Below are 19,019 nucleotides of genomic sequence, written 5' to 3'. Positions count from 1 at the left end.
TTCAGGTAATTTCTCTCTCTTGAGAGGCAGGGGACAGTGCTGGAACTATAGTCTCGTTTTACAGCCGCTGTGCACTAGCTTTGAGAGGATGCACGGATCTTTCAAGACAGCATAGGCTGACCCTATCATCACACACAAAGAGACTAAGGTGTCCATTTTGATGGAAACCATTTTCACTAGGTATTTAAAGGAAGTACAAAAACATAGTTCTGATTCTCAACACTACCCGCTGCAGGACATTGGGACACGTTTGTCTTACATGACCTGGCCTAATGTCGCGTGGGTAGCCAGCACTCAGCCAAGGCTTACTCTGAGTTCAGACATTCCTGGAGTCATCAGCTCTTGGACATAGACTGTATGAGATGCCCGAGCTCACCAGTGAGAACCGCTTTCACCGACACTGCGCTAACAACAGAAATTGTCCACTGTCCGTGGGCCGTCTGGGGAAACTCAAGCGACGAATCCTGCAGAGGACATTTTAGGGGCTAAGTTTGTAAACTGTTCAGGTGCACAAGTGTGGAGACTTTAGTAATTAGAGTGGGGGGCTGGGAAGGCTAGGAGACCCCAATCGTGTGTACTGCGTGATTCTGTGCCAAGCATTTTACCTACACGTACCCATTTAGTTCTCCTGACAATCGGGTGAAGTTAAAACCTATTATCGCCTTCACAGTGGAATACTCAGAGGCCGAAGGGCTCACAGCTTAGTCAGAGTCACACTTTATTCTGCCATCTCTCTCTACCTGGATGCTATGTTGGAAGGAGGTAAGTTAAAGGGGGGGGGGGGTGCTAAGGACCGCTCTTCAGAGCAATAATGCCGAATCTGTCGTGTGCTTTTGGCCCGCAACAGGAAGGATCAGAAAAGGAAGCAAGCAGGAAGCTGACCCACAGCACACTGTGGCTCCTGAACTGGGGCTGGGGGCAGAGCAGTTCTGAAGTCCTGAGCTGGCACACCGCCAAAGCTAGCGGCTACAGCTAGGATTCCTGCCGGAGACAACTGGATACTCTGGGATCCCTGGAGCCGACGATGGTTTCGGGGGGGAAAAAAGGCAGTTGAGTTGTTCTTGGGTAAGCCCCGATGGAGAGAAGCTCTGTAAACAGAACTGGACCTGAAGGGCTGGGTAAAATCACAGGTGGGAACAATGCCCAGATCCACAGAGGTGATGACCATATGGATCCTGTGAAAACAGAAGAGGGGGTTTGGTCATCTTTTGCTTCAAGTTTCTGGGCTGACATTGTTTGTTTGCTTTGTGCTATTTGTATACTCGGAGTAATTGCCTTTTAACTTGAGGGTTGGGGTAAGAATTAATTTGCTCTATGCCTTACTACAGACCTCTCCTTATGGTAAAAGTTAATATCTGTGGGAGGGTTGAATCAATATTCCAATTATACCATGTATACGCTGGAATTTTATTTAAGCAACCAACAGAAACATCAGATTGGAGCTCTGTAATCTTAGCCTCATCCATGCCTTCCACTCCATCTTCATCAGAGACACGAAACTTAGCATTTGCATTTGATGTTTGCTCTGATGAATGGGATGCTCAACGTAGCCACACTTCTGGTGCTTGTAGCCACTGAGAAGAGTTCTGTCTTCTGTTTGTGGCACACCTCCACAGTCAGCACAGCACTTCTCTGGAGGTCAGGAATCCAAAATGAACTTGAGACAGACATCTCAAGGTTTACACGAGCATTTCTTTTTATGTATTCTGTAAACCAGCAGCAGGCTTGTACTTTTAAAGGAAAAAATTGATGTGTGTATGTATGTGAGCGTCACCCCGGGGCAAATCTAATTTATGACAAGCTACTACTTACAAGATGGCTTTGCTCACACCACAAGCATCTGTGAAGACAAAAATCCATCAGGGAGCAACAGCTAACACAAGCCTGGTACCTCTCGCACCTCCCTTAACTAAGAAAATCCATCATCTGGCATGTCACTTTCCACCTGAATAAAGCAGGATTTTTTTCCCCTCAGTTCTAAATAAGATCTAGCAATCAGCAAGGCTAACAAAGGCCTGCTCTTCAAACTCACCACTGAGAAACCGGCTGCTCATCTGACTGTTCTATTTCCTGTCACCTTCCCATTTTCAATATTCAAATGTCTATTTTTTTAATTTAATACTTTAATTTTTTTGAGACCCTCATACATAAGCACTGTATTTAGGTAATTGCTATTATCATGCTTGCTCTTCTTCTCCCCATATCCTCTTCCAAATCCATGCTCTCTTCTTTAATAATAATAATAATAATAATAATTATTATTATTATTATTATTATTATGTATATAGATAACCCACTTAGTCCATTTAGTTTTGCTTGCATGTACACATGTCCAGGCCTGCACACTTGGGACTGGACAATGTTTGTGGGAGCTTACCCCCCGGACTAGACCGAGTCCCCCTCTCTCAGCAATCATTAATTGCCTATAGGTCTTCCTGGAACACATGGGTGAGGCCATGTGGAGTTTTCCCTGTCTGTGTTAGCATAACAGCTGGTGTTGTCGTTCATGGATGCTGGTCCTGAGGCTGAAGTTCATGGATGCAGTGTCTCTGTCATATAGAGAAGACAGTGTTCCATAGCAGATGTCCTGGTCTGCAGGACCTTACAATCTTTCTGCCCCCTCTCCTTTCAATGACTTAGGGGTTGCATTGCAGATCTTTTGGCCGGGCTTGGGTACCCCATATTCACTCACTCTATGAAACTGGACCAGTTGTGATTTCTGTAATCGCTTCCATCTGTTCCAAAGGGAGACTTCTTTGATGAAGGCAGGGAGAGCTCCACCCATCTGTGGGGGCAAGAATAAGTCTTTTGAATACAGACAGGAATTATATTGATTTTAGAAAAATGACTGCAGTTAAGTATTCCTATTGGTTTATGACCTGCAGCCACAGCCAGTAGACTGGGTTTACATTACCAGACATGAATTCCCTCCTGTTGAGTTAGCCTTAACTCCAATTAGACAGCTATCAGTTACCCCCAAAATAAATGTGTTTTCTTCAAGTTCATATACAAGAGAAAGAATTCAGCAATATAAAAGGAGAGAGGATTTTTCTCAGGAAGGTTTCTTGCAACTATTTCCTCAATGAATAAACTAAATCTTTTTGGTTTTGCTAACATTTTAATTACAAAATGGTTTCAGATCTTTCTTCTAGCACACTCTAAAGATTCTAAATGTTATAAATGTGTGTAGGACTTTCCAAATCTAACGAAAATTCATTCTTCAGTGAGTGAGGAAGCCTCTCCCTAGCTATGGCACGATCATCAATGGCAAAGGTTATTCTCAATTCACTAACAAAGCAATCTTACTCCATTTCCCATGAGAGAGCTGGTGCATATAAAGGCAAGAGGTTCCCCTCCATGCCGCTGCATGATTACAGTTACACACTGCATGAGAACTATTTTTAAAGCATTCACAAGATGCCCCCAAAAGATTTCATGCTATGTGGCTGAATCCAATGCAGGCAATCTGAATTACACTCTCTTCTTGAAAAATCCATGAAGAGATATAAACTAATGGTTCATGCTGGCACCCAGCACTAATCCATGACATAAAAATCCTGCCAAACTAAAATTAAAAAGAAAGCACTATTTTAAGCATGTAGAATGTAGTTTCATTTGGGCCAATTTAGTAGCAGGGATTAGCAATATTAGAGACTCAGAACTGATGGGGCCCTACTTTTTCTACCAAAAAAAAAAAAAAGTTTTGGAGAATAATCTGCCTGGGTGATTAGCCATAAGGCAATTAGGCTAATACCATCCCTGGAGTGGAAGCTGCTCTTTTCTTTCAATTATTTATTCCTTTACTCAACATGTATTTGAGGACCAGTCTTGTGATATGGCCAGAGGATACCATAAATAGGCATGCACGACTTCAGTTCAGGCGGCTCGGATTAGGGAACTGCAGATTCAGATAGATTTTTCAAAATCCCACCCCACGCTGACTGCCTGCAGGGGTTGGAATGGATTCTTGCAACAGCCCTGAGTAGGCCTGAGAGGTATAGTTACACCCACTTATACAGACAAGAGAAGCTCAGGGGTGTGGTCAAAGTCACACACCTACAGTGATGGCCCAGGACAATATCTGTCCCTTTTCGATTCTGGATATTGTAGTTGGAGTTTTCCTGCCTGGCCCATAGTCAGGACAAATCTCTCTCACCCGCCAGTCCCACAGTCGCTCAGACCCAACCAAGAAAGCACACAGAGACTTACATTGTTTACAAACTGTATGGCCGTGTCAGGCTGCTTATTATCTGCTTCTTCTATCTCAAATTAACCCATTTCTGTTAGTCTATACTTTGCCACATGGCTTGTGGCTTACCAGTGTCTTTACATGTTGCTTCTCCTGGCGGCAGCTGGCGGTGTCTCCCTCAGCCTTCCACATCCCAGAATTCTCTTCTCTCTTGTCCCACCTATACTTCCTGCCTGACCACTAGCCAATCAGAACTTTATTTACACAGAGCGATATCCACAGCAGGATATGGCTAATCCCTGGCGAAGTCACCCCTCCTTGACGTCAGAGTTTTTAGTTTAAATTCAAATGGAGGCACCAATGTCAAAAATGAGAGTTGGGAAAAAGCCTGGGAGGTTATGGGAGATGGGGACAGAGATCTAAAACCTCTGGAGGGATCACAGCACTTTCAAGTGTAAAAGGCAAACATTAATAAGATGACCCATTGCTCTCCGACAAGAATATGAATAGTATTGGCTTACTCCTATAGGCCTGACAGTGTTAGTGTTTGACACACCATGATTCCCCTGAAGGTTCCACAAAATGGCTTTCATCCTTGCTTCATAGATGAGACTAAGACACAGACATTAAGTGACCCGCCCAGAATCAAACAGCTTGGTAAACAGCCATGGAGAATTTGAAACCAGCCCATATAAGCACTTATAATTATGTTACAATTATATAACACAGGGTGGCTTGGAGAGAGTCATGACTACAGGGGTGTTTATACTCAGTCTCCTTTGGCAGAGGAGAATCACAGTGATGTGGTAGGCTTTGTTATTCCTAGCTCTCCTGAGCTGTGAGTATCTTAATATTTCTTTCTAAGAATTAACTTTATTTTTAGGTTACATTTATTTTGTATGTACATATATGTATGTGTACATGTGTCAGGGTACACATGTGGAAGTCAGGACAACTTACTGGAGTGGATTATCTTCTTCCGCCATGTAGGTCTCAGGGATCAAACTCAGGTTGTCAGACTTGGCAGCAAGTGCCTTTCCCTGCTGAGCTGTCTTGCCAGCCCAGTGTTAGCTTTAGGACCCTCAAAACTAAGGTACAGCCACAGATAAATTGCCCTTGCTCTATTGACTAGCATTCCATCAAGTGACTAAGGAAACCTGGTGGGCCACACACAAAAGGAAGCTGGTTAAACAGGAGGGGACTCTTTAAAGAAAAGGGCGCCAGGGAGAAGGGGTGGGGGTGACGAGACAGAAGTGACTAAATTAATTATATAAATGTATAAAACTGTCAGATATTAAAATTGGAAAAAGATAAAATGCTATTGTGTGGAGACCCACAGAGGTTTCCTAGTGAGAACTTACTCAGAGTCAGAGAATCTGGGCTTGCTTTACCCAGCAGGGCTGCGTAATGGGATGATTTGGTCACGGGTATGTTTACCAGGTGTTTGGAAGGGTCTACACTTGGCTGTACTGTGTGCTTTGACCTTGCAAGGGGAAGGTCTTTTGCCTCTCCCCTTGGCTTGTTATAAAAAGCCCTCTTCAATAAAGGACGGGGCTGTTGGGTTTTGACCCAGGCCCTCCCGAAGCAATCCTGTGTCTCTGTCTTTCTTCTCATTGTCTAGTTCTCTCTTTCCCGCTGATATTTCCTCATTCCTCCCTCCTCCACTTAAGAACCCTTCAAAAGGTGGGAGCTGGACTCCCACACTATTCTAAATGGGAGAGAGAGAGAGAGAGAGAGAGAGAGAGAGAGAGAGGGAGAGAGAGGAGAGAGCCTTATCCAAAGAGAAGCATAGAAAATCAAAGCTGTAGGCACATATAGAACCATCACTGCCCATGAAAAATGCTGCTACTTTTTACAAAATGGAATTTGTCTATATGAGAAATAGGGCTTCTCTATAAAAGATAAGAACTACAACTATGTTGGTTATTAATAAATGGAATTTACAAAATCTCATTACCAGTGAGTTCAAGGAAAAAGAAGCTCCATGTATCAAGTTATAAATCATTGTGTTTGAACAGGCTGATTAGCCAGGTAGGGTGTGGACCTATCCTGACACCAATTAGCAAATCCTGTGACTTGAGTCAAGGAGAAGTGTCCCCTAAAGGGAACACCAAAGAAGCATTTTAAAACTCCAGTTATATAAGAATGGACAGGAATGATGCAGACCAGGAATAAGCAAATGCAGAAGCTCTAGTTTCCAGCTGGAGAAGCCAAAGCATGCTTCCCAAAGAGTATCATTTGGAGCACTGTGGACATAGCCAATGTTTCTTTGTCCTCATAAGCACTAGGCAGTCAGCTATAGACAAAAGGGGGTTGAGCATCTTAGTGCCAAGCGCAGTGCTGGACGGGAGGGTGTTTGCTTACCTGGACTCTTTCTGACTGTTCATGTGAGACTGCTCAACTTTCATCCTGAATTGCTATAGGGACACTTAGAATTCCTTAATCATGCTGAGGAAATATCAACAACTGTTTGAGTTTTAAAAAGGAAATATCTGATCAATTCAACAGCCAGCGAATTGTGTTTTGATTTTCATATGGCCCCTGTTGTCATCAAAGACTATGTATGGCTGGAAATGAAGTCAACACTGTAGGATGTGCTGTCTAAGAAGACATGCTTGTTCTTTTAATGTCTTCACAAGGCTCTACACAAATGCCTGCGTCCATACTGGCCTACTGCAATTGCCAGTCTAGAAGGAGACCAGGAATTCACAGATGAGTGATCAAAGGCCCTGAAAGCCAGCAATAAAACACAAGGTAGCTCACATTAAGGATGTGTAAACAAGGTGACTAAACAAGCTTGAGCACTGAGTGAGTGTGTGACTTCTGCAGGGTGAGATGTGAGATCACCATTCTCCCACATAGTTTGGTTTGGTTTGTTTCTGAGGCAAGTTCTCTCCAGGTAGCCCAAGCTGGCTTTGAACTTGTGTAGCGCAGAGTTCATGATCTTCCTGGCCCAGCTGCTCCGGTGCTAGAATTACAGGTATGCACTATGATCCTGTAGCTTTTGAGGCCAAAAGTAGTTTTTAAATTAAAACAGGTTTTTGTTAACTCAGGGACGGATACTCAGTTAAAAATGAAAACAGCATCTATACCAACATGTCTTTTAAACCTCATACCCAGGGAGCAACAACACAGTCAATGTGGATAGCCAGTGAGAAGACACATCCCATGCCATGTGGTCCATCCCCATCACCTCACTATTAAGTGGACTGGACCATCCCAAGACAGACAGCTTTCTCTGCAGAAGGCCAAGGCTTTTTGGTGTATGTCCTTCCTATTTGAAATCAGCAGGCTACCCACACAGGCTAACCCTACCAAAAGGATATTCCTGCAAGATTTTTGGGATAAGCATCATTAATAGGACAAGTATCACAAGATGTGCATGCTTCAGTAAAGTAGCAGAGCCACGCCCAGTTCTTTTGGACCTGTGTGAGAGAATGATCACACAACTCTGCGTGTTTCAGCTTCCTTATATTTCCTTGGCTCCTGTTATCCTTCATCCTGCCACTGGTCTTAAAATAACACGAGGAACAGGGACTCTTAAAGAGAAAATAACCTTCCAAGATCCGTTCCTCCATCCTTGCTGTTTTGACTGATGACATAGCTGCTAATAAGATTAGTGCCTTCCCTCTGCTCATTTTCCAGCAGGATTAGTTGCTGCTTTTATACCCTCTGCTGCTAATTTCGCTAGCAAATCTCTTGAGAATTCTAGCCTAATTTTCTGCTACTAGGAGCAGAACTGATGTTGCAATAGGTCAGCTGGCAGTATTTAATTCCTCCAGGGAATCCCAAAGAGTAAAACTTGTAGGTATAATTCAGACACAAGCATCAAATAAACATCAGGGACCAATTTTTCAGAGAGGGGAATGGATTCCTTTGACCAGAGAATTCTTATTTTCCATAACTTATGACATGGAGTTATTGTAAGAGCTATGCACCATATTACTAATGTTAATATCTATATTGTATCACAATGCTCTCTATATTTTTTAAACATATTAGTAATTCTTTGAGGATTTTGTAGAATTTTATACAGTGTATTTTGATCATATTTACTTCCCCACTCTTCTACCCAGCTCTTTGCAGGCCTACCTCCATCTGCCTATTCTCCCCAAACTTCATGCCCTCTTTTTTTAAATACCCCATTTAGTCAAATTTGTGCTGCTCATATATTCCTGGGTGTGAGGCCATCTACTGGAATGTTTGTTTGTTTGGTGTTGTAGTGACAAAATATTGGTCAAAAGCAACTTGGGCAGGAAAAGTTTATTTCATCTTTTTCATCAAGAATAGACAAAGAGGGCTGGAGAGATGGCTCAGAGGTTAAGAGCACGGACTGCTCTTCCAGAGGTCCTGAGTTCAAGTCCCAGCACCCACATGGTGGCTCACAACCATCCGTAATGAGATCTGGCGCCCTCTTCTGGTCTGCCAGTGTACATGCACACAGAACACTGTATACATAATAAATAAATAAATCTTTAAAAAAAATAAAAATCAAGTTAAAAATTAAAAAAAAAAAAGAATAGACAAAGCAAAAACTCAAGGCAGATGCTTTGGGAAAAAAAAGGAAACCATAGAGTAATGTTGCTTGTTGGCTTATTTTCATATACAACCCTGGACTATTAGGCCAGGGGTAATAATGCCCACAGTGATCTGGGGCCTTCCCACATCAATAAATCAAGATGTCCCATAGACATGTCCACAGGCCACTGTAATGGAGGCTATTCCTCAACTGAGGTTCTCTCTTCCCGGGTGACTTTAGATTATGTAAAATTGACCAGCACAGCAAGGTTGTGGGAACTCAAAGACCAACAACCCCAAAGGGGTAACCTAGTCCTAGAATTCAGCTTTTTCATCGAAAATCCCCACCCCATGACTTAGTGTTAATGGCCAAACAATGTTTTCTATCATACTATACTTCCCCACTAAGTTCACTGTGCTTAAAACCCTATAAAAGCCTTCCCCTCCATCCATCCCTCTGCTGTCTCTTTTCCTATTTAGATGCAGCCGCCCTTCTGTTCTCCTATCATCTCGTGAGAGGTTTGTTTCATGGTGTGATTTTGTGATATTCCTTGGCTCCTGACTTTCAAGATGCCCTGTGCCAGATAAACCTTTTCACTAGATGACACAGAATGCTTTGTAGTCGGCTGGCACTGGAAGCACCATATATAAACTAGCCTATGGGTGGACTCATTTGGGAAGCATTGTAATTCTGAAGAGCAGTAATCAATGTTGGCTAGTCACAAAGTTGTGCCTAAATTTGTAATTATTTATAATCCATTACAGATTACACTGACAGATCATGGATGCCTGCACATTTATTAGCATTAGTACTAGCATGTTCCACTGTACCTAACAGGAAGGAAGAAGAGAGGGAGGTGGTGCACAGCCCATGAGGTCTTGATTGAGTGTTGGTGTTCGTTACAGAGCAATGTGCAGTCAGCCGACTCTGAGAAGAGTGTTTGTTCTGATGCTATTCCACCTCGACTTATCTTTCAGTCACAGTTTCATGACATAGCATTACAGAATCAACCATAACCTGACGTATCTGCTGATAAGCAGAACATACCAGACATTAGTAATGATTCCTCTTTTTTGTTTCTCAGTAAGCTAGAAGATACAAGGCTGTCCTTAGCCTACAGAATTACTTCCCACTAAAATCCCACACGCCTGGTTAGATGATGAGAAAAGAAGTTGTGCAAACTATGGGACATTTTAAACTAAGTGAAGGTAAGAAAAGAAAGCAGGACAGAGGGAGAAAGAGGGAAAGATCAGCTCTCCAGTGAGGCAGTTTAGTGTGCTCCAACTAGCCTTTGGGATATCCAGATGTCTACTTTTGGAGGTGTCTGTGAGGATGTCCCTGGAAGAGGCTATCGTTTAAACTGGGTGAAACATCCTGCCCTCCCCCACCATGAGTAGGCATCATCCTAGTCATTGAGAGCCTAACTAAAGAAAAGAGAAATGCCTGCCTGTCTGACTGCCAGAGCCAGGACATGGATCTTCTTTTGTTCTTGATATTCCTGAATCTGGCACTTTCAGGTTCAATGTAGTCTCTAGACCATCAGTTCTCTAGTTTTCAAGCCTCTACATGTACTACCACTTTCCCCAGTTTCCAACTTACAGAACACAGACCATGGAACTTTTTACCCAGCCTAACTGTGGGCAACAATTGTGTATAATAATAGATGTTATTTTGAGTATACACACACACACACACACACACACACACACACACACACTCATCAGCCTTCATTGCCTGCTACCTCTATGCTGGTTCCTATATCAGAGGAGCTGAGTGTACCAAATGCTACCTATGCCAGCTGCAACAACAAAGAACTCAACATTCTTCTGAGGCCTAATTTGGAACTTCCAAGCCTGGCTCTCAAGTTTTTCTGGAGATTTTTGAGGCCTGTTCAATATCCTTTAATTAAGTAATTTTCTGCCTGAATCTGCCAGTTTGTTTCTGCTGCTTGTGGTCACAACTTTGAGGCAAATGAGTTCAGAAAACACAGTTCCATGAATTTTTAAATGTTGATAGAAGATGAGTTCTTACAAATGACAGAGGATGGTGGAATCAAAAGAAGAGAGATAACTGATTAGTTGAGTGCTACTAGAAACCGACTCAATGGCTAAAGTTTTATATATTATGATGACTCCAACCCTACAGGTGAGAAAAACAAAACCCAGATGTTTTATCTGAATCTAAAAGCAGGAGTCAGGACTCCAATTCAGTTACCCACACCACAGAAAGAAGGCTAAATGACATGAGCAAACTGTCTTAGTCAGTGTTCTATTGCTATGAAGAGACATCATGACCACGGCAACTCTTATACAGGAAAGCATTTAATTGGAGCTGGCTTACATTTCAGAGGTTTATCCCATTATCATCAGGGCAGGAAGCATAGTGGCCTGCAGGCAGACATGGTGCTGGAGAAGGAACTGAGAGTCTGAATCAGCAGGCAGCAGGAAGAGAGAGACATTGATCCAGTTTGAGCATCTGGGAACCCCAGAGCCCACCCCACAGTGACAAACTTCCTGCAACAAGGCCACACCTACTCCAACAAATCCCTGTCAAATATCACCACTCCCTGATGAGTAAATATATGAGCCTATGGGGAGCATTCCTAGTCCAACCATCACAAAAGCCAAATGAGATTCCAATTGAATAGTCAACTCTCAGGACATAGGCTAGTTTGTAGCAAGTCCTTGAGGCAAATTGTGACAACATACAAGCCATGGCAGAACAAAGACACACAAAAATGACCTAGCAATTGTACGCGGAAGATGACCTGTGCTTCTCCCAGGGTTGTCTTATACCCTGGGGGCAATTTCCTCTTCACTATTTATAATGATATCTAATAGGTAACATATTTATGATAATTATGCAGATTGTATGTATATGGAGCACAATGGGATGTGACTTTCATAACATATTGCATATCTCAATATTATTAAAAGAGTAGATTTTAATTATTCTCACCTCAGAAAAAGGGAAAGTAACTAGAGTACAGTTAGTGCTCAGAGAGATGGGAACATAGTTGGGAGGTAATTAAGCCCTGCACACAGTCAACTGACTAAGAATAAGCTAGTCTGATGGCATGGGTCTGTGAAGTATTTGGAGAGAATTTCTTGTCAAAAGAGATTAGTTATGAACGTGTACTTCACAGATTCACTTGGTACCTAAAAACTGATTTTCCTCTGAACCATTGTTCTAAATGGACTATCCACCTAAGTATTGTGCACTGTTTTTATAATTTGTGTAAAAGATGCACATTGAATACTTTTAATCATTTGAACTGTTGTGTTCAAACCTAAACAAAATATTCTATGTTCAAACTTGTTTGAAAAAAAAATAAATAACCCCGATGACCTCATGTTCTAATAAAACTGCATATAAAGTAGACAGACAGCCCTCTGTATCCCATTTGTTTGTGTGGCTTAAACCAACTATATTTAGGAATATGTTTTAATTTTTTGATTACTGAACATATGCAGACTGCTTTTAATGTCAATGTCCTTTAAACAATATGCTATTCATAGCACTTGTTTAGAATTAGGCTTTACAAGTGATTGGGAGATGGTTTAAAGAATACAGGAAGATGTACATAGGTTATATACAAATTATAGATCATGCTGTGTAATGTAATGATCTTTTTCTGTCCCACTAGCCAGCTCCCAAATAATGACACAAAGACTTATTATTAATTACAAAAACTTGGCCTTAGTTACACTTGTTTGTAACTAGCTTTTATAACTTAAATTAACTCATTTATATTTATCTGCATTCTGTCACATGGTGTTGTTACCTCTTTTCCATCTTGCACCCCCTGTTTCCTCTCTGCATCTCCTGGTATCTCCTCCTTTCTTTTTCCCAGAGTCTCTCTGTCCCCAGAAGTCCCACAAATACCTCCTGCTTAGTTATTGGCCACTCAGCTTTTTATTACAACAATCACAGCAAATACATCTTCACACAGTGTACAAATATCCCACAACAGTGTGAGACACTTGAGTATCTGTAGATATTTTTATTAAAGTAAATGTATGATTTAACAAATACGCCAGAACATAAAAATTGTACATACTCACATAATGCCATAAGATTTTGGCATGTTTATACATTGTTTAATATTGAAAGCAGATTAAACATTTCTGTCTCCACAAGGATTTACCTTGTCTTTATGAGGACCTCCTCTAAAGGTATAAAGTTCGCTGCTATTGTCTTAGTCATTGTGCCACGAAGATGACACAGTAGGACTTCTTGTCCAGACCATTGATCTATCTTTCTCTCCCTTCTATTCTCCTTGGTCTCCAGTGGCTACCATTCTCCTCTTAACTTCTTGGTTTTCAAACTTTATTAGAGACACGAACTCACATTGGCTGCACAAATGAATGGGTTGTGCTCTCTTTTCAGATGTGCATATCTCCTACTTTAACGGTATCCACTCTTTCTACACCTTCTCCTTACTTTTTCTCTTCCATCCTCACCTCCAGCTCCAGTGGTCTCTCTTCTCCTTTTGGTTCCTTTTTTCTTCCATCACGTTCAACTTCTATGAGACTGAATTCTGTAGGTTCCACACTTGAGTGAGACCAAAGCTTTAACTACCTGGGTTTTTTACTTTGTCATAATGATCTCCAGTCACAAACACAGGGTTCATTGTTCTGATTGTTTGGGTAGAATCTCATTGTATGTTACCAAATTCTCTTTGTCTGATCATCAGTTTAAAGACGTGGTTTGTGTCCATTTCTTAGCTATTGTGGATAGGGCAGCAGTCAAGGTGGAAATGCAGACATCCTTCATGCAATGGCTTCCTTTTACTCAGGAATGGGTCACTGGATCACACAGTAGATCTACTTTTAGTTTTTGTGAAAACTTTGTATTGTGTTCTATAGTGTATGAACTAACACCAACAGTGTGTGAGAGTTCCTGCCTCGACATCCTCTCTAGCACATGTTATCGTTCGTCTTTTTTATTGCAGCCCTACCCACTGCAGTGAGACACCACCTCATGGTATGATTTGCATTGACCTAATAATTAATAGCATTACACCGCTTTTGGTGTATTTGCTGGTCGATCATATGTCTTCTTTCAGGAAGTGTTTACTCAGATCTGTTATCTCCTTTGAACCAGCTTGGGTTGGCTTGGCATTAAGCTTTTGGAGTTTTCTTGTGTATTCTAAGAATCCTGTTGTCAGATACACACACTGTTAATGTCCCTTCCCATCCTTCAGGTTGTCTCTGCGCTTGATTATTGTACATCCTGCAGAAGGATTTTAACTTGATAGAATCTCATTTATCTAGTTTTGCTTTCTTGTTTTCTGTTTGCTTTCAGAATCTTGTCCAAAACCTCCTTGTGCATTCCAGTGTCCTAAAATGTTTATCCGTGCCTCCTTCTCATAGTTGCCTGAAATGTGTTTAAGTCTATAATCCATTTTGAGCAGATTTTATAACTGATGAGATATAAAACTTTTATTTCATTTTTTACCCATGGTTTTTCAAGCATCATTTATTGAAAAGGTTCTCCTCTCTCCAGAAAACATTATTAGCAGCTTCATCAAAATTCAGTTGTCCTCAGATGTATGGAGCTATTTATTGTACCTCTATTCTATTCTCTTAGTACACACATCTGTATTTATACCAAGATTGTGATGTTTTGTTTGTATAGGTTTGTAAAGTGGTTTTGGGTTGAAGATGGGTAGTGTTTTGTTTTGGTTATCATTTTAACACCCAGAATTTTTCTTCACCACAGAAGTCTTAAAATCAGTCGTTCATCAAAAGACCCTTGATTTTTTTTATTTATTTTTTGTTTGTTTGTTTGTTTGTTGTTGTTGTTTTTGTTTTGAGACAGGATTTCTTTGTGTAGCTTTTGAGCCTATCCTGGAACTCACTCTGTAGACCAGGCTGGCCTTGAACTCACAGAGATCCACTTGCCTCTGCCTCCCGAGTGCTGGGATTAAAGGCGCGCGCCACCACCCGGTGAGAGAGGCTTGCTCTTAGGAAAGTGTTGTTTTCTTTCCATCCTTCCTCTCTTTTTGCCTTTCCAACAGTATCTCCCACAGGGAACCAGTTTCTTTTATGTCCGAATGATCCTAACCGTTTTGTTGTTGTTGTTGTTGTTGTTGCTGTTTGTTTGTTTAGTTGGTTGGGTTTTTAATTTTTGGTTTTTGTTTTGGTTTTTTGGGTTTTTTTTGCCAGAGCTGAGGACCAAACCCAGGGCCTTGCGCTTGCTAGGCTGAGCTAAACCCCCAACCCCCTAACTGCTTTTGCAAAACATAAGTTAGCATGAGCATATAAACTTTCTTGAAACTCTTTTTTTCATGAAGGGTGGCTCCTTATTCTCTCTGGGATTTTGCCTTTTCACATAATCATTCTTTATTCATAAGATATTTCTAATTTCTTTTAGTAGCTGCCTAGCCTCCTATTGTGGATTTTAATTTGTTCACACTCTGTCTACATGACCACTTAAGATATTTATAGTATTTTGCAATTACCAATAGTGTTATAATGAACAACCTTTTTTATAATAAAAAAGGATTCTTAAAAAAAAAAAAAACCAACTAAAGTTCCTTGGGTTTTTTTTGTTTTTTTTTTTTTTTTTTTTTTTTTTTTTTGTTTTTGTAATGTGAGAGGTATTTTATCTAGATATGCAATGTTTTGAATGGTCATGTTGTCCCAAATTTATATGTTGAAATCCTAGCCCCTAAAATGATGCTACTAAGAGGCATTTGGAGAGGTAACTAGGTCCTAAGGGTGGAGCTCTCACAAGTAAAATTAATGTCTGAATAAAATGGGACCAAGGGAATTCTTTGTCCCCATTACTATATGAGAACACCACAAGAAGGTGTCATCTATGGGCCAGAATTCTGACCCTCAGGAAACACTGGGTCTGGCAGTTCAGTGACTGTGTACTGGCCTTCAGAACTGTGAGAAGCATTTCTGTTGTTTACAAGTCACCAGGCTCATAGCCTTGAGTTGCTGAGTATGCATATGAAGACTATCAAGTTCTCTATGTCATTTTGATAACTTGTTATAGCTTTCAAGTTAATTTGATCTCTTACAATGTTTCAAGGTTTTTGAAATTATCTGCATCTATCATAAAGAACTAGTCCTTATTGTTGTTATTTTCGTACTGTTTGTATGCCTCTACTCAATCTACATGGCATAATTCCAGTGACTAATAATCCCACTGCAGTGTTAAGGAGGAATGGAGACAGTGTTCTTAAAGTACCCGGGACTGACTTGGCATCTCTCTGTGACAACAGGGCAGGTGAGTGTGTTATATGTCTTAGTTTCCTTTCCTCATTGCTGTGACAGGATGCCTGGCACAGCGGCCTTGAGGGGAAAGGATCTTTTAGCGGACAGCTAAAAGTTACAGCCTGTCATAGCCAGGGAGTCAAGGTGACGGCGGCAGCGGCAGCGGCAGCGGCAGCGTGTCACCACTAGACAGTCACATTGCATCCACAGTAACACAGCAGAAAGCACCAGATGTGCACACAGTGCTCAGTTTCTTTTTCTGCCTCCCCACTTCAATGAATGTGATTAAGATACCCCCCCCACAGGCATGCCCGTAGACCATCTCCCAGAGAGTGGGTTCTCCAGTTCGCAGCACTGACCGTCACAGTGTGTACAAGCATAGTGATTGCACCATGTGGGGAGGCACTCAGTTCGCCCTTCCATAGTACTTCTGTTGTAGTAGATCTTGAAATGCATCGTAATTTTTTTATATCAGTATCTATGGAGATAATTATGAAGGTCATTTTTTTCTTTTAAAATCATTGATATACCATTTACGATTTTCCTCATATTGAACAGACTTTCTATTATAGTAATAAATCCCGCTTGGCCATGGACTTAACACTGCACTGTATTATTTTGCCTGTTTGAATATTTGCACCAGTATCCAGGGAGGCGTCAGTCTGTCTTTCTGTACCTGGCTTCTCAGCTGTCCCTCTCTAGTGTCGCTACCCACTTGGATTTCCTTTTGACTTCAGTCTGTCTTTTGTCTTTCCACCTTTCGTCCCGCTTACTCTCTGTGTCTGTTTGCTCACTTACTCTCTTCTCTAGTCTCTCTGTCTTTTTCCCTCCCTCGGTCACGTGACTCCCAGTGTCACTTCCTCTAGCTTTTACCCACTAGCTTTTTGTTTTTGTTTTTGTTTTTTTGGGTTTTTTTTTGGTTTTTTTTTTTTTCCCCATTTAAGCTGTTCTTTCGTTTTCTCAAATGCTTGGATGATTATAATTCTGTTTAGAGTGTGGGGTGTATAGACTTGTTCTACTTCAGCGTCCTTCTTAAAGAGGATATAAAAGTTTCTCCTCTGGTTTTGTGAAATGGCCTTGTAAGAATTCATTGCTTGTTTTCATTTTTCCAGTATTACGACTGCTTATTAGGCTTCTAGCCTAAGGACAAAGTCCTCTAGGAAGAGCACAAAACTCCTTGCTTTGGCGGCCACTGACTCCTTTGTTTCAGTGGTGGGAGGATGGCTGTGTACCATCCACCTTTTGCCCCTTTCTTCATCCCCCTGCAAGGTCAAAGGGCACTCCTCTTTGGCTTTGGCTTTTCCTTAGCAGTATGTTTTGAATGCCATCTTGTAAACAACTGGTGACTCATTTCATCTTTAGTTGAAGTACTAACACTCATTATGAATTTCTTTCCCTACAACCTGTGCTGGGCTCTGCATGGACACAGCCATAGAAGTTTCGTACAACGTGAACTTGGTCCTCACTCTTTTGCTAGGCCCTTTTGCTAGCTTTCTATTTGTGACAATCCCAGAGTCTGTCTCTCTATGTTTATTTAGTTTGGGGCCTTCTGCAACACAAGTACTAAGCAAGAGATCTGACTCAGGAATATGGCGATTTCTTCTTTTTTATTAGAGTTATTTTGTGCTGAAGGCATGGCTTCATGTAGTTCTTCATTTCCTGGTTTGTGGATTTTACCGTGGGAGATATCAGGAAGTAGGTAGGCAAGCAGCTGGTCCCATCATTACATACCCAGAAATCACCAAATATAGTTGTTTCAAACTCAGTTAGGGGAATCATCTGTCCATTTGAACTTTTCCTTTTGTTTTGTTTGTTTGGTTGGTTGGTTTTGAGATAGTAATGTAGCCTTGTCCTGGAACTCACTATGTAGACTAGGTTGGCTTTGAACTCACAGAGTTCTCCTTGCCTCTGCCTCCCAAGTGCTGGAATTAAAGACGTGTGCCACCATGCCAGCTGTCCGTTTGCTTTTATTGGACTTCTCCTCTTTCTGCTTGGCCTTATGACCTTGCTTACTGATAGGTTAAGTAACTCTTGTTTGCAAGCAGGATATCATACAGAAAGGACCCACAGAGGTTCCTGATACTATAGTATTCCACAAAAAATACTATTTTCTCTTGCTATCAACTGAGTTGTGTCCTCCCAGTGTATGTTAGAAGAGGAGATCTCAAAGGAATTATTAATGGGAAATAATATGAATCAGATTGGGGTTCTAGTTTTATAGGATTTGTGGCATTATAGAAACAGAAAACATGTCTCTCTTTCTCTCCAGTCCTCCCTCTCCCTCCTCCCTCAGGAGCACACACCAAGGAAGGCCCACTGTGAGATCCTCATCTTCAATCCTCATCCAGGAAGAGGGCCATCATGGGAAGTCAAATTAACTACAGTTTTGACCTCAGATTTCCTATCATCTAGAACTGTGAAAATTCAAGAACAGGTATCTGTTGTTTAAGGAATCCTGTATATGGCATTTTGTTATGGCAAATGCTGGTTAAAAAATGTAGCCTGGTTAGCATGGTAGAGTCTAACCCTAGAAACCAGTTAGAAATTAAACTGTGGTAAAGTTGTAGGAAGGCTCCATCTGCCTTGGATGTCAACATGTTCCTGGGCATGGCTACCCAAGCTATTTCATTGAAAGCATAGTGACTCTTTGCCCCCTCAACACTGGCCGAGAGCAGGAGGTACAGAAGTTTTCACCTCGCTCATTGGTCTCCTGCCTCATACAAGGTGAAGATTTAATAAATCTTTTTGGAGATAAACTGGGTATGTACCTGAGGCAGGCTCTTTCCCTGACAACTCTTCATTTTCTGAGCAGATTTCAGTAGAACGTGGAAAAGCCAACACACATCTGCAACTCCTCAGGTTCCCAAGGCTGCTTGTGATCATCATGCTTTCTGCTGGGTCCTCTGCTTCTAGCATAGTCTGTCCACCTGGGTCAAGCCCAACCATCTGTACCTTCCCAGAACTAACAGACACCCTGAGAGAAAAATTGCTGCCAATCATCAGATCACCTCAAATCGCTCTCTCTCTCTCTCTCTCTCTAGAATTTTAGTTCATTTCAACTTCATAGCTTTTACAGCTCTCA

The 19,019-nt window shown here is 41.5% G+C and overlaps 1 long non-coding RNA gene across 1 annotated transcript in view; it reads right to left on the bottom strand.

Annotated features, from left to right (window-relative positions):
- Positions 1-750: 750 nt before the first annotated feature.
- LOC118573278 overlaps positions 751-19,019 on the bottom strand; it is a 52,968-nt gene continuing 34,699 nt past the window's right edge. Inside the window, exons 4-5 of the long non-coding RNA XR_004943607.1 lie at positions 2,693-2,785; positions 751-1,175 (exon numbers count right to left, since the gene is read on the bottom strand). This is a non-coding gene — a long non-coding RNA (uncharacterized LOC118573278). The remainder of the gene's footprint in view (positions 1,176-2,692; positions 2,786-19,019) is intronic.

Source organism: Onychomys torridus, chromosome 23 (assembly GCF_903995425.1).
Source record: "Onychomys torridus chromosome 23, mOncTor1.1, whole genome shotgun sequence".
NCBI classification, from domain to species: domain Eukaryota; kingdom Metazoa; phylum Chordata; class Mammalia; order Rodentia; family Cricetidae; genus Onychomys; species Onychomys torridus.
The sequence above is the reverse complement of the archived record's forward strand: the minus strand, read 5'-3'. Positions and strand labels throughout refer to the sequence as shown.